Below are 14,056 nucleotides of genomic sequence, written 5' to 3' on the forward strand. Positions count from 1 at the left end.
AAATAAAATACAAAACAGGGCTGGGATGTGGTTCAGTGGTCGAGTGTCCCTGAGTTCAATCCCTGGCACCCCAAAAAATAAAAAAGTAAAATGAGTTTGAAAGTGTTCCTCTTCAATTGCTTTGAAGAGTTTGAGAAGCCATCCATTTCTGAGTTTTTCTTTGGGAGATTTTGATTGTTTATTCAATATCACTCATTATTGTTCTGTTCACATTTTCCATTTCTTCATGCTTCAATTTTGGTAGTTGAATGTTTCTAGGGATTTACCCATTATTCAATTTGTTGGCATACAATTATCTATTAAGATCCTTTTTATTTCTATGATATCAGTTATAATGACTCCTATTTCACTTTTAAATATTTTTTCTAGTTGTAGATGGACACAATGCCTTTATTTCATTTATTTATCTTTTTACGTAGTGCTGAGGATCAAACTAGGGCATCACACATGCTAGGCAAGACCTGTCCCACTGAGCTACAGCCCCACTCCTCTCATTTCACTTTTATCTTATTAGAATCATCTTTTTTATTAATTATCCTAGTTGAAATTTTGTTTATTTTTTTTCAATAAAACTACTCAGTTCTTTTGAGATTTATTATTTTTCTAGTCTATATTCTATTTAATTCTGCTATGATTTTTGTTATTTCTTTCCTTTTAATAACATTTAGCTTTATTTGTTGTTCTTTTTGTAGTTATTTTTAGATGTGAAGTTATGCTATTTTATTTTATATTTTATTTATATATTTTTTTATTTATGCTATTTTATTTTATATAGTTAAGCTATTTATTTTATCTTATTCCTTTTTTCTTAATGTAGGAGTTTATTACTAAAAAATTCCCTTCTATAACTGCTTTTACTTGGTCTCATAATTTTGCTATATTTTGCTGCCATTTATTCCTCTCAAGATATTTTTATTTCCCTTTTGATTTTTCCTTGGGTCCATTGGTTGTTCATAGTTATGAATTTCCCAGTTTTTCTCCTGTTATTTATTGCTAGTTTCATAATGTTGTGATAAAAAAAAATGGATACTTGATATGATTTTGAGCTTCTTAAATTTATAAAGATTGTTTTGTCTTCTCTATCATAGAGAATGTTCTAGGTGTGCTTGAGAAAAATATGTATTCTCATACTGTTGGTTGGAATGTTCTTATGTCTGTTCTATATGATCTATATTACATTCATTTGGTCTAAAGTAAAAATTTAGGGCCAATATTTTTTATTGGTTTTCTGTGTGGATTATCTATCAATTATCAAAAGCAGGGTATTAAAATTCCTTACTATTATTCTATTGCTAGACTGCAGTTTCTCTCTCAATATATATTAATATTTGCCTTGTACAGTAAATTCAATGTTGGGTGCATAAAGATATATCATTGTTGTATTCTCTTGATAAATTAACTCCTTCATCATTATATAATTACTTTCTTTGTCTTACAGTTAACTTGAAGCCTATTCATATACTAGCATAGCTACCCAGGCTCTCTTTTCCATTTGAATGAATAACTTTTCCATTCCTTCAGTTTCAACCTATGTGTAGTCTTGAAGTAGGCACCCTAGAGTTGAGTTTTATAAAATCCATTTGTTCACTCTTTATGTTTTGATTGGATAATTTAATTCATTTACATTTAATGTGATTGTTGACAAATAAAGACTTAACTTATCATGCTTTTTTGTAGTACTTTTGTTTCTTTGTTCCTCTCTTTCTGTTTTTCTTTATGATTTGATGATATCTATGGTGACATGCTTTGATTCCTTTCTCTATCTTTTGTGTGTCTACTGTAGATTTTTGCTTTGTGATTACCATGTAGCTTACACAAAACAGGCATAATAGTCTAATTTAAGCTTATAACAAATTAACTTGGATTGCATACAAAAACTCTACACTTTCTTTCCTACCCTCACATTTTATGTTGCTGATATTCCAGCTTACATTTTTTAATATGGTATATCTATTAACAAACTATTGTAGCTATAATTGTTTTTTAATACATTTAATACATAAACTTTATAGTACAGTAAATTATTTATACTTCAACATTACAGTATAGCAAGGTTATGAATTTGACTATATATTTCTTTTTCAGTGAATTTTATTCTTTTATGTTACTAATTATTGTCCTATATTTTTTAACTTGAAGAAATTCCTTTAGTATGTCCTGTGAGGCTGGTCTAGTGGTGGTGAATTCCTTCAGCTTTTGTCTGGAAATTTCATAGTTTTTTCTCCATTTTTGAAGGAGAACTGTGTGGTAAAGTATTCTGGATTGATTGGCAGTTTTTTCTTTCAGCACTTTTAAAATATCTTCCCATTGTCGCCTAGTCTGTAAGGTTTCTGCTGAGAAAAGTATTGTTTGCCTCTTAAGGGTTTCCTTGTATGTGATAGGTCTCTTTTTGCTTATTGCTTTAAAAATTGTCTCTTTTAACATTATAAATATTTCATTAACATTCACTGAAATTATATGCAATGAATAATCTCAACATAAGGAACCCATCTCTCTGTAGTTCACAGGAAAGGCAAACCCTCTTAATGATGGGTGGTTGAATGGTAACCTTGTTTATTAGTGATTGCTTTGACTTTTATTTTTGACAGTTTGATTATAATATGTCTTGGTAGAGTTCTTCAGGCATTTATGTTTGGAAAATTTGAGTGTCATGTACCTGAATGTCCATAAATACTCAGATTTAGGGTTTTTTTTCCTTATCCTTTATTTCCTTAAACTTTCTGCCATTTTTTATTCTAGTTCAGGAATTCCCATAGCTCTTATGTTAATTCTCTTGATGATGTGCCATAAATCATGTGGGTTTTCTTCATTTATTTTAATTCTTTTTAAGTTTTGTTTCCTTGGGTGGATAATTTCAAATGTTTGGTTTTTAAATTAGCAGAATCTTTCTTCTGCTTGATCAAGTCTACTATTGCTCTCCATTGCATATTTCATTTTACTCATTGTATAATTCAGCTCCTGAATTTGCTTCTTTATTGCTTTTAAATTTTTCTTTAAACAATTTTATTAGTGCATAATAATTAATGGTGAGTTTTATTATCACATATTTTTTCATATACAAAAACCATAATTTGGTCAATTTAAATTCCCAATACCTCCCCTCTCTCCCTTCTGTCCCTTTTGTCCCTTTCCTCTATGCTACTGATCCCCCTTCTAATTTTATGGAGTTCTTCATTTTTTTCCTTCTAGCTTTCATATATGACAGAAAGCATATGATACTTTTCTCTCAAAATCTGACATTTCACTTAAAATTGTGATCTCCAGTTCCATCCATTTTTCTGAAAATGACATATTTTCATTCGTCTTTAAGACTGAATAAAACTCCTTTATGTTAAGCTGATTTCACAATTTGACTGTTGTTGTGCTGCAATAAACATGGGTATGCATAAAATCTAAGGTGTGGTATATCTGGATCATATGGAGGATCTATTTTTAGCTTTTTAAAGAACCACCATACTGATTTTCCTAGAAGCCATATTAATTTATATTCCCACCAAAGTGCATAAGAGTTCCTTTTTTCTGTATGCTTGCCAGCATTTATTGTTATTATTTATTATTATTATTTTTTATTTTTTTAGTACCAGAATTGAACTCAGGGGCACTTAACCACTGAGCCACATCCCCAGCCCTATTTTGTGTTTTTTACTTAGAAACAGGATCTCACTGAGTTTCTTAGTGCCTTGGTTTTGCTGAAGCTGGCTTTGAACTCACAATCCTTCTGCCTCAGCCTCCCAAGATGCTGGAATTACAGGCATACACCACCATGCCTGGTTGTTATTTGTATTCTTGATGCCTGCCACACATACTGTTTTCCTGGTTTCATTGCATTGTCTGTGTTTCTTACAGTTTTCTTCAAATGATTACTTTGAATTCGTTGTTAAGCAATTTGTAGATCTGTATTTATTTATGGTTAGTTACTAGAAAATTTTTGTGTTCCTTGGGTGGTATCATGTTTCTTTGTTCTTTCATGCACTGCTATTTTTGCATTTGAAATAATCACCCCCTTCAATCTTTACTGACTGGCTTTAGGAGAGACATGTTTTCACCAGACAGGCAAGAAATTCTGAGGTTTTCCCTCATCTTTTCTATGAATGTTTTTTAATTCCTTTAAGCAGGTAGATTTTTTACGATTCCATGCCTTGATCCCCTAAATTCAGGCTATGTGATAAGATCCTCCAGTTTGTTTTCTCTAGTTCAGTGTCCTAAAATTCTAAAGTTTGTGTGCATTTTCCTAATCATAGACCAAATGTTTCTGTTTGCTTGAAAACTTTCTGCATGTGTTCTCATTTGTTCTACACAGGGGCACACTTGGGGTGCTACCCACAGAGGGCATGAGGCATTTTGAGGGTTGAGCATACTCAGAGCTAGTTGGGTGGGTTATAGGTAAGGCACCCTGAGTGACTTATAAGTGAGCTCCTGATGGAGTCCTTAAAACAGAAGAATCCATGAGATTCTAAACTGTGCTGTGAGTCCCCACCTCTCTTAAGTGCTACCATATTTTTACAACTTCTCAGCTAAATTGATCTCCTTATTTTTGGGGTAGGGTGAGAAATAAATGGGCCTATAGTGAAGCACCATGCCAGGGGAAGATGGAAACTTATTATGCTCTCACTTTCTCCTGTGGAAAAATTATGGATTGAGGGAAGACTCTGTTGGTACTCTGTGGGAGAGGGGTTACATAAGTAACTGGAAAATGTTCTCTCTTTTTTGTACTAATTAATTATACTTTACAGTAGAATGCATTTTGACATATCATACATAAATGGAATATAATTTCTCATTCTTATGGTTGTACATGATACAGAATCACATCAGTTGTTAGTCATATACGTGCATATGGTAATAATGTCAGATTATTTATACTATCCTTCCTACCCTCATACCCCTCCTCTCCCTTACTCCCCTCTACCTAATCCAAAGTAACTCTATTCTTCTCTAGCTCCCACCCCCTTTATTGTGAATTAGCATCCACATATCAGAGAAAACATTCAGCCTTTGTTTATTTGGGATTGGCTTATTTTGCTTAGCATGATAGTCTCCAGCTGCATCCATTTACTGACAAATGCCATAATTTCATTCATCTTTAAGGCTGAGTAATATTCCATTATATATATATATATATATATCACATTTTCTTTATACATTCATCTGTTGAAGGACTCCTAGGTTGGTTCCATAGCTTAGCTATTATTAGTTGAGCTGCTATAAACATTAATGTGGCTATGTCGCTGTAGTATCCTGATTTTAAGTCCTTTGGGTGTAAACTGAGGAGTGGAATAGCTGGGTCAAATGTTGTTTCCATTCCAAGTTTTCTAAGGAATCTCCATACACTTTCCACAATGGTTGCATTAATTTGCAGTCCAACCAGCAATGAATGTATGAGTGAAAATTTTTCTTCATATCCTCACCAACATTTATTGTTGCTTGTATTCTCAGTGTATCTATTCTTGAGCTAATTTTCCTACCAACGGTATGCTGTATTCTGAATTCCTGAACTTCTACAAAGGTACTCTTGTCATCAGTAATTGTCAAAATTGATGCTTAGGGGAATTGCTGGTAGAAAACCCCTATTCTAGCATTTTTCTGACATCACGCCCAAATTATATCATTACATAAGACCATCAACATAAATCTATCATTGACATTTTAAATTAAATAGGTGATGAAAATATTATGCATAAAATATATCTAGACTTTGTTTTACATATATGTATATTTTTTATTGGTGCTTTTTATTTTTTCCTGTGGATTTGTGTTACTTTCCAGTATCTTTCTATTTCAGAATTAAGGAGTTTCTTTAGCATTTCTTTTGGGACAGGTTTTATGAAAAAATTTCTCTTAGCTTTTATTTATCTAAGAATGTCTTTATTTATCTTTTTTAAATGGTAGGTTTGGTGAATATACAATTATTGGCTGAGAGATTTTTTTAAGATCACTTTGAGTACATACATTGCCTTCTGGCCTATATAGTTTACAAGAAGTCAGTTATTCTTACTGAGAATAATGTGTATGTAATGAATTGCTAAAAATATTGCTATCTTCAATATTTTCTTTTGTCTGTATCTTTTACAATTTGACTATGATGTTTATAGTTGTGGATCTCTTTGAATTTTATCTTAGTTAAATTTGTTCATCTAAGAAGTGCCAATTAATGATTTCCTTCAAATTTGGAAGGTTTCATTTTTCAAATACTTTTCCTACCTTTCCTTTTTTTTGGCGGGGGGAGGCTCCAATTTATGCATACATTGGTGTGATCCCTGGTATTCCATAGTACTCTGCAGTTTAGTTCATATTTTCTGTATTCTTTCTCTTTGTTCCTCAGACTGGATAATCTCAATTGGTCTATCTTTAAGTTGACTGAGTCTACTGTCTGTTCATATCTGCTACTGGAGATCTTCTCATGTAATTTACATTTCAGTTAGTTCATTTTTTACTCCAGAATTTTCATGTGGAGCTAAAATTTTCTTGCTTATAATTTCTATCTCTTCACTGGTAGTTCATACTTGGTGACATATCATTTGCATACTTAAATCTTTAGACAATGTTTTTCTTTAGCTTGTTGAACATATTTTTAATTATTGACTTAATGTCTGTATCTACTAAGTCCAACATCTGAATTTCCTCAGGGAATATTTCTACTGACTTCTTTTTCTGTGTATGTGCCATACTTTCCTGTTTATTTGTATATCTTATCACTTTTTTGTTGAAACTGGACTTTTTACATATAGTGAGACAATTATGTAAACCAACTTCTCTCCATTCCACAGTTTATTTTAGTTGCTGTTTGCTATTGTTGCTCTTGTTTTTTTTTTACATGATTTTTCTGAACAAATTCTGTAAAGTTAATGTGTCCTATAGTATGTGGATATTGAAGTACCACTTGCTTCACAGTATGCAGATAATAAATAGAGAATTCCTTAAATGCCTCCAACCAACATGTCTCTAACCCTTTACTAAGGACATTGTGTGTGCCTGTTGTGGTTCACATTTAGTACTCAAGTAGTTTACTACTTTTCCTTAGCAGGAAGCAGGAGGCTAAGGCCTCCTGCTTGCACAGAACCTCATGGAAATCAAGAGGTAAGCAATTAGGGTATTTCCTAATGTTTCCTGTGACAGCCTACAACTCTGTACATGCATGTGAACTTCTAGATACAAAGGAATGTGTCAGAGCTTTTCAAATCTCCCTTTGAGCCTTTGAACATTAATTTCCAAGACATTTACTTTCTCTTCTCCTTCTTTCTTTCCTCCCCCACCCCCTTTCTTTCTTTCTGTTCCTGACTGCTTTAAATTCTTCAGGCTTTTGTGAGACTCAGTTTCTATGGATTCCTGTTGATTGTGATTTCCTCACTGAGAGAGCTCTGTGTCAGTTCAAAGAAGTATAAATCTTAAAAATGAGGTTTTTCTAGTGAGCTTCCAGAGAGGTCAAATAGTTATAATTCTCTAAGAATTAAACATTTTTGGGGATTGTACAAAACCCTTTTCTCCTCCCACCACTGCCATCCTGCTTGTTTTCAAGGATACCACCGTGTTTCAGGGGAGGAATATGGGAAGGAGACATGTTAAAATTCCACAAATGTTGCTCTTCTTACTGAGGCAGACATTTTTCTTGGATAAATGTTCTAGGAAATTTTGTAAGCCTTTCATTAATTTCCAAAGTTATGAAAAATCTATTTTGACCATGTTGGTCAAGGTTCTTATTGATTTTAAGGAGGAATAAATTTTGAGAGGTCCTACCATGACTTTCCAGAAATTAATATCTAATATTGATTTATCTTCAAATGTTAAACTGACCTTGATTCCATAGATAACACCCAATTAATCACAAAGTACTTCTATATTTTTGGAATTTATTTGCTAAAATTTGACTATATTTTTTCATTTATGTTCTAAGGATACTGTTGTATAGTTTTCTTCATTTCAAACATATTTGTTTTTTTTCTATCTAGGCACTGCTGTTTACATAGAATGAATTGGAACGTATTCCCTTCTTTTACTATTTTAGAAGATTGTGTATAACTGGTATTTTTAAATTTCATGTGAGGCTATATGGGTCTGGAGTTTTCTTTGTGGGGAGGTTTTAAACTACAAATAAACTTCTATGAAAAATCTATTCCAGTTATCTTTTTCTTCATTGAATTTTTGTTTGTTGCATCTTTTAAGGAATTTTTCATTTCATTTAAGTTGCCCAATTTATTGGTATGCATTTTCCATAAATTTTAATTATTATCATTTTAATGTTCATATAATCTGTAATAATGTTCTTTCTTGCATTTCATAATATTAGTATTTATATCCTTCTTTTTCTTTTTAATAGTCAATATTATTTATCTTTTCAATAGACCAGTTTTCAATTTCACCCATTCTTCTTTCTCTTGTTTGCTCTCTTTATCTTTGTATGTGTATGTATATATACATTTGTAATATATATGTATACATACATACTTAATTGATCTGCTCTCATATTTATAATTGTTTGTTTCTTTTACTCTGGGTTAATTTACTTTTTAAATTTTTAGGTACAGTATAAACTCATTGATTTGAGAACTTTCTTTATTTCTAGTATAGGAGTTCCATTCTATAAATATCCCCTGCTAGTTTTTAATCTTTATTTATTCAAAATACATTTTAATTTTTCTTTTTATAACCTCTTTGACCAATGAATAGATTATAAGGACTAATTTTAATTTCCAAATATCGGTAGCTTTTTAAGAGATACTCATCCTATTTCTAATTCCACCCCATTATGGTTAGATCAACACGTTTTATATTAATTTAGTAACTTTAAAATTTATCAGGATTCACCTTATATCTATCTTATCACATGAAATGTTCCAAAGATATAGGGATCTGCTTATTTCTATTTCTGGGTATGCTGTTACTTTTTATGATTATTTTATATGCCAAAAAAAATAACTACAAGAAAAGAAAACAGACCAATTGAGAAAATACACAAATATCAATAACATTTGAACATCATAATTTATGCCTATTTTCATTATGTACCATCTAAGTTTCTCACATTCCCTTACAACTTTTACAATTTTACTTATACTACAGTCCACTTTATAGTCACTCCCATCAATCATTATTTCTAGATATGTCTGTATTCAAATTATCAAGTACTTTTATTCAATCAATGTTGAATAGTTCAAAATAAATAAAACACCAAACCTCTCCTTAATGTGAAACCCTAAGAATGAAGCCTGCCCAATGAAGTTATTATAACAATGCAATTTGGTAAGGGAAAAAAAAGGAGAAAGGCACATACATAGGAGCTTTGGGAGAGAACTGAAGAGGTCACCACATTGAACCAATTCTGAAAGTCTTCTTTTGCTGTCAAATAACATTCATCTGGACCTCTGATTGATATATGAAAATAATTTTTAATAATCCTCATATAGTTGTTCATGACTAATCTTAGTAAGGTAGCTCCTGACAAATTAGCACTTTTAAAACTGGGGATATTTTCCTACGGAATTGTTATTTGCATTAGGAAAATAGTATACACTTCATCTTTTGTTTCTTATAGCTTTCAATATAGCAAATTCATAAACTTTAGAACTATTTATCACCAAGAGCATGACAGAATTTGAGACATGGAAATGTTGACACATGCAAAAATTAGAGTGGAATAAATATTGCTTTAAGAATCAGTATTCAATATTTTTCACTTGGATTGAACAAAAAGGGACCAGCACCAAAGCAGCATTCAATGTAAACCTTCTTACAACAAGTTTATTATTACTCCCAAGTACCCTTCCATAGATTGCATTACTAGATACAACCTCAGAAGAGAACCCATATTTCTATTCCACTAAAAAATTGGCTAAGTTCTTTGGATAAAGGAGTCATATCAAGGATTTTGTGACATATGTGTTTTAGCAGTTTTCTCCAAACCAAAAGCATCATTAGTATAAACTTACACTTCAATCTCTATTCCATCACAACCACTTTGCAACTATCTCTCAATCTTATTATCTTTTCTTGTTCAGTAAGCAAATAAAAAAATGACTTTACCACCCCATAGGCTGCCTACAGGTTATATTGGATTTGTCTTCACACAAATAGTATTCTTGGAAACTATTGACATAAGATGATATTGGAATATTGTGTGAAAAGGGACTTGAACCTGCCATATTTACTGGGAATGCTTTGATCTGTGGGCTCAACCCAGAACTGGGAAGCCATGGTTTTAACATGACTCTAACCATATTCAGAGCACACTGATAACCTGATGTTCTCTGTATCATGTGAGCTAGCACTCTCTCCATTTCTCTCTCTCTCTCTTTCTCTCTCTCTCTCTCTCTCTCTCTCTCTCTCTCTCTCTCTCTCTCACACACACACACACACACACACACACACACACACCCCACTGGGCTATCATCTGAATAAGCCATAAAAAGTTTATATAATTGTTGATATTAAAAGAAGATATGAGTTCCAGTAGCTATTGGAAGTTTCAAGGAGATGAGTAATGTCTGTTTTATATACTGCTCAGCACACTTTCATAATGCTAAGCAAACATTATACTAAATTAAATTTTTTTGTGTCTTATATAATTGATTGACTACTCAACCTGAGACCTTCATTTGTGGCCTTATATTCAATTTCTTATTTGTTCTTAAGCATATATTGCTAGCACTAAAGACAAGGAAAAAAAAACTTTATATGTCAAGTATGAATCTGTTCAAATTGTCTGAAAGGAAAAACTAGTAATATTACAATCTTAAAAATTCCTATTATAGGGCTGGGGTTGTGGCTCAGCAGTAGAGTGCTTGCCTAGCATGTGTGAGGCCCTAGGTTCAATCCTCAGCACCATATAAAAATAAGTAAAATAAAGGTATTGTGTCCAACTACAATTTTAAAAAATTTTAAAAATTCCTATTATAATGTTAAAATTTAGAAAGTATTTCAGAGGATTAACCTAATAAATTTTTCTAAATTCATACAATGAAAGCTATCCTGATTAATTTCTTTGTGTTAACTCTGCTTTGTCATTGTACTCAATTTTGCACTTTTGTTGTCTTTATTATTATTTATAAATGCATATTATGATAAATAAAGAAAAAAAATATCCAGGGAATGGTTCTTTCAGAACTTATTTTGTTTTGCAATTAGCTGTATCAAACTAATTGGAAATTAAAGACTGCCTTAGTATGACTGTCAGTGATAAGTACTACTGTAATGGCATTTATTTTCAAAAGCACTGTCAGTTTCAATTATTTAATTCCAATTTATTTTAGTAGTGTTAACCTTAAGCAAGTATTACTTAAGTAAATATCTTAAATAATAAAATATTATTTGAGTATTCTATCTAACTGTTCCATTTATAAAACATAAATAACTTTGTCTCAATATTACATTACTGAAGTATGGTAAGCTGAATGTTGGGTGGTGATTTGACTATGGCTTACTAAAGAAAACCTTTCAAGCATTACTCTTTCTAGAAATAATTTATAGAAACAGAAGCATGAGTACATTAAGCCTTGTGTATACTCGTTGTAAATGTATTATATCTTGTGGTAGTAAGAAAGTGTTAACAACCTTTACTCTGGAAATAAGGAATTAAAGAAAATGTGGTGTACTTCAGATCTACTGAGGACCGTGACATATCTATTGTGTTTGACATAGAGATGTAAGGACCGGTTTGACCTCTGGATATTACACAATACATATTGCTACCAAAATATATATCAAATCAGTATCTTCTTTATAATGAAATAAGTCGATTGTTAGATAAGTCAAAACATAAAGATAGATGGATTTATAGATATTTAAATTAATATAGAAAATTTGTTTCCTAAGATGCAGCAAATAAATATTTTACCTCTGAAAAGCAGAGAGTGTCAAAATATGTCATAAATCATGTAATATTCTGATTATCTTTAGAATTTCTTAAAATGACGTAATGGCAGTAATTAATGGCTAGAGCTTTTTGATCTTAAAATTAAAAAAGAAAAATTAAGGAAGTAGGATTAAAAGTTGATCCACATTGTTTAGTTTTAGTGGGTCAAGAACTCAAATGGTGAAAAGGAATTGAAAATTGCAGCAGTTTATTGTTCTGACTGTTGGCTTTATATTTCACCTGATTTATCAGTATTACTCAAGTTTTTTCAACTGTACAATACATGTGGGCCTTTAGTGCCTTAAGAGTAATTAATATCTTTGCATGTGGTATAGAAATAATTGCACTATGATTTTCATAACGGAGAAAAACATGTAAGTAAAAGACTTTAAGCATATGCAAGAAAAATAAACAAATGTGTTTAAAAATACATAAATAAATATTCCACAAGATTTTCTTAAAATGCTTGAGTTAAAGAGAGGACACTTTTGATCTGTCATTAAGCACAAAGTAACACACAATCTACTGGACAATAATCCTAAGAAATATATGAACCAATATTTGGACTAGTTTGATGAGATACCTTTTTATCTTTCTAAATTGTACAGTTCAATAGATTTGTACCATCCAAACACAGCAAGTCATCAATTCAGTGATCAAGATATATTTCAAAAATTCCAGAAACCATCCAATTCTTATTTCTATTACTATCTTATAATGTCATAGAATGAGAGAACAAAGTTTCATAAATAACTTTCTGATTTGCAAAAATATGAAAAAAATAATTTAAGTCAATCCTCAGTCCTCAGTTATTAAATTGAAACAGAAATATATTGTTTATGACCATATATATATATATATATATATATATATATCCACAAAGAACTTATGAGCCATGGATTCTGTATTCTGAAACTCTAATAATTAAACAAATGATGAAATTCTGATAAATATTTTGCCACAGCTATATTTTAATATAATGATTTTTGAGCCAACATGAAATTGCTAAAACAATTATCTTAAATCCTACTTTTTCCCATAAAAGCAGGAAGGAATGAAAATGGTAAGAACTCAATAATGCAGGTAATCTGAGTTAGTGTGTCACTGAGGAAAATGACATGTCTTAAAAATATTCTCAAATAAGATTCTGAAAAGATAAGCACGGAGACCTCAAAATTTGGCCACAACACACAACATATGAATTTCAAAGGATATTGGTCTAGTTACTCACCCCTATTTCTGAAGTGGAAGATCCGATTCTAGCTCTTCTATCTCATGAGACTTGATAGAAAAAAGCAAAGACATAGTTTTAGAAAATATTGAATAGTAAAAATATCAAGGCACTAAAATAGTTTCTATGGTCATTATTTAATATGGTCAGACAGTGTTCCTTTCTTTTAGCAATACCAGTGGAATTTCCAGTACATATCACAGTTGCTTGACTCTTAATTCAATCTTCTTAATAATCTCCTCATTTGCTGCTCAAGAACATACTTTCTCTATATAAATATGCACAATTCAGTGTAAGAAAATGAAGCAAGTTTTGAGTCACTGAACATTTAAAAGATGCACATTGCCTTAGAGAATAAGATGCTATTACCTGCTATGAGAGAAAGAAAAGACATGCTCACATTCTATTGTCACCGAAGTGTTACCAATTAAAGCCAGGTTTGGAGAGTCTTATTTGTCCTATTAAAGGGTCACATATCTGGACCTCAGATTGCTATCTGGAAAGAGTCCCTCAGCATCCTCAGACAATTGTTCTCTTCATCAATCCAGACAAGCACCCTTCTAACAAGTAAGCATTTCCATAGCCAGGCTTATTTTGTACAGATTTATGTACTGTGTTATGCATGAAAAGCAGTAAACATACAGTACACATTTTGTTTAGTATCTGAATAATGAAACTTGCATGTGAAATAAATGATCTTGGATCACTCTAGTAAAATTAGACAACCTGTTAGGAAATTTTAAAAAACCTTAAGTCAACTAAATTTAAAGAGGTAAATTAGACATCAGAATAATATATTGTATGATTATAGTACAAGTAAGGTTAGAAACATCAAAGTTCTGAATGTGATAGACAAAGATAAAAAAAAATCAATGTTTACCACACTTAAATTTCATAATGAAATCATTTTCACCAAACAAAATGGTAAAAAAGTCAGTAACTAAAAATTATCAAAGGAATAATTATCTTTTGAAGTTACT

At 31.3% G+C, this 14,056-nt stretch overlaps 1 non-coding gene across 1 annotated transcript; it reads right to left on the minus strand.

Moving 5' to 3' along the window:
- Positions 1-13,555: 13,555 nt before the first annotated feature.
- Positions 13,556-13,622, minus strand: LOC114085113 (small nucleolar RNA SNORD109A). Its single transcript, XR_003581404.1, has one exon. It is a non-coding gene; the product is annotated as a small nucleolar RNA SNORD109A (small nucleolar RNA).
- Positions 13,623-14,056: the final 434 nt, after the last annotated feature.

This window comes from Marmota flaviventris, chromosome 2, assembly GCF_047511675.1.
Source record: "Marmota flaviventris isolate mMarFla1 chromosome 2, mMarFla1.hap1, whole genome shotgun sequence".
Taxonomy (NCBI): Eukaryota; Metazoa; Chordata; class Mammalia; order Rodentia; family Sciuridae; genus Marmota; species Marmota flaviventris.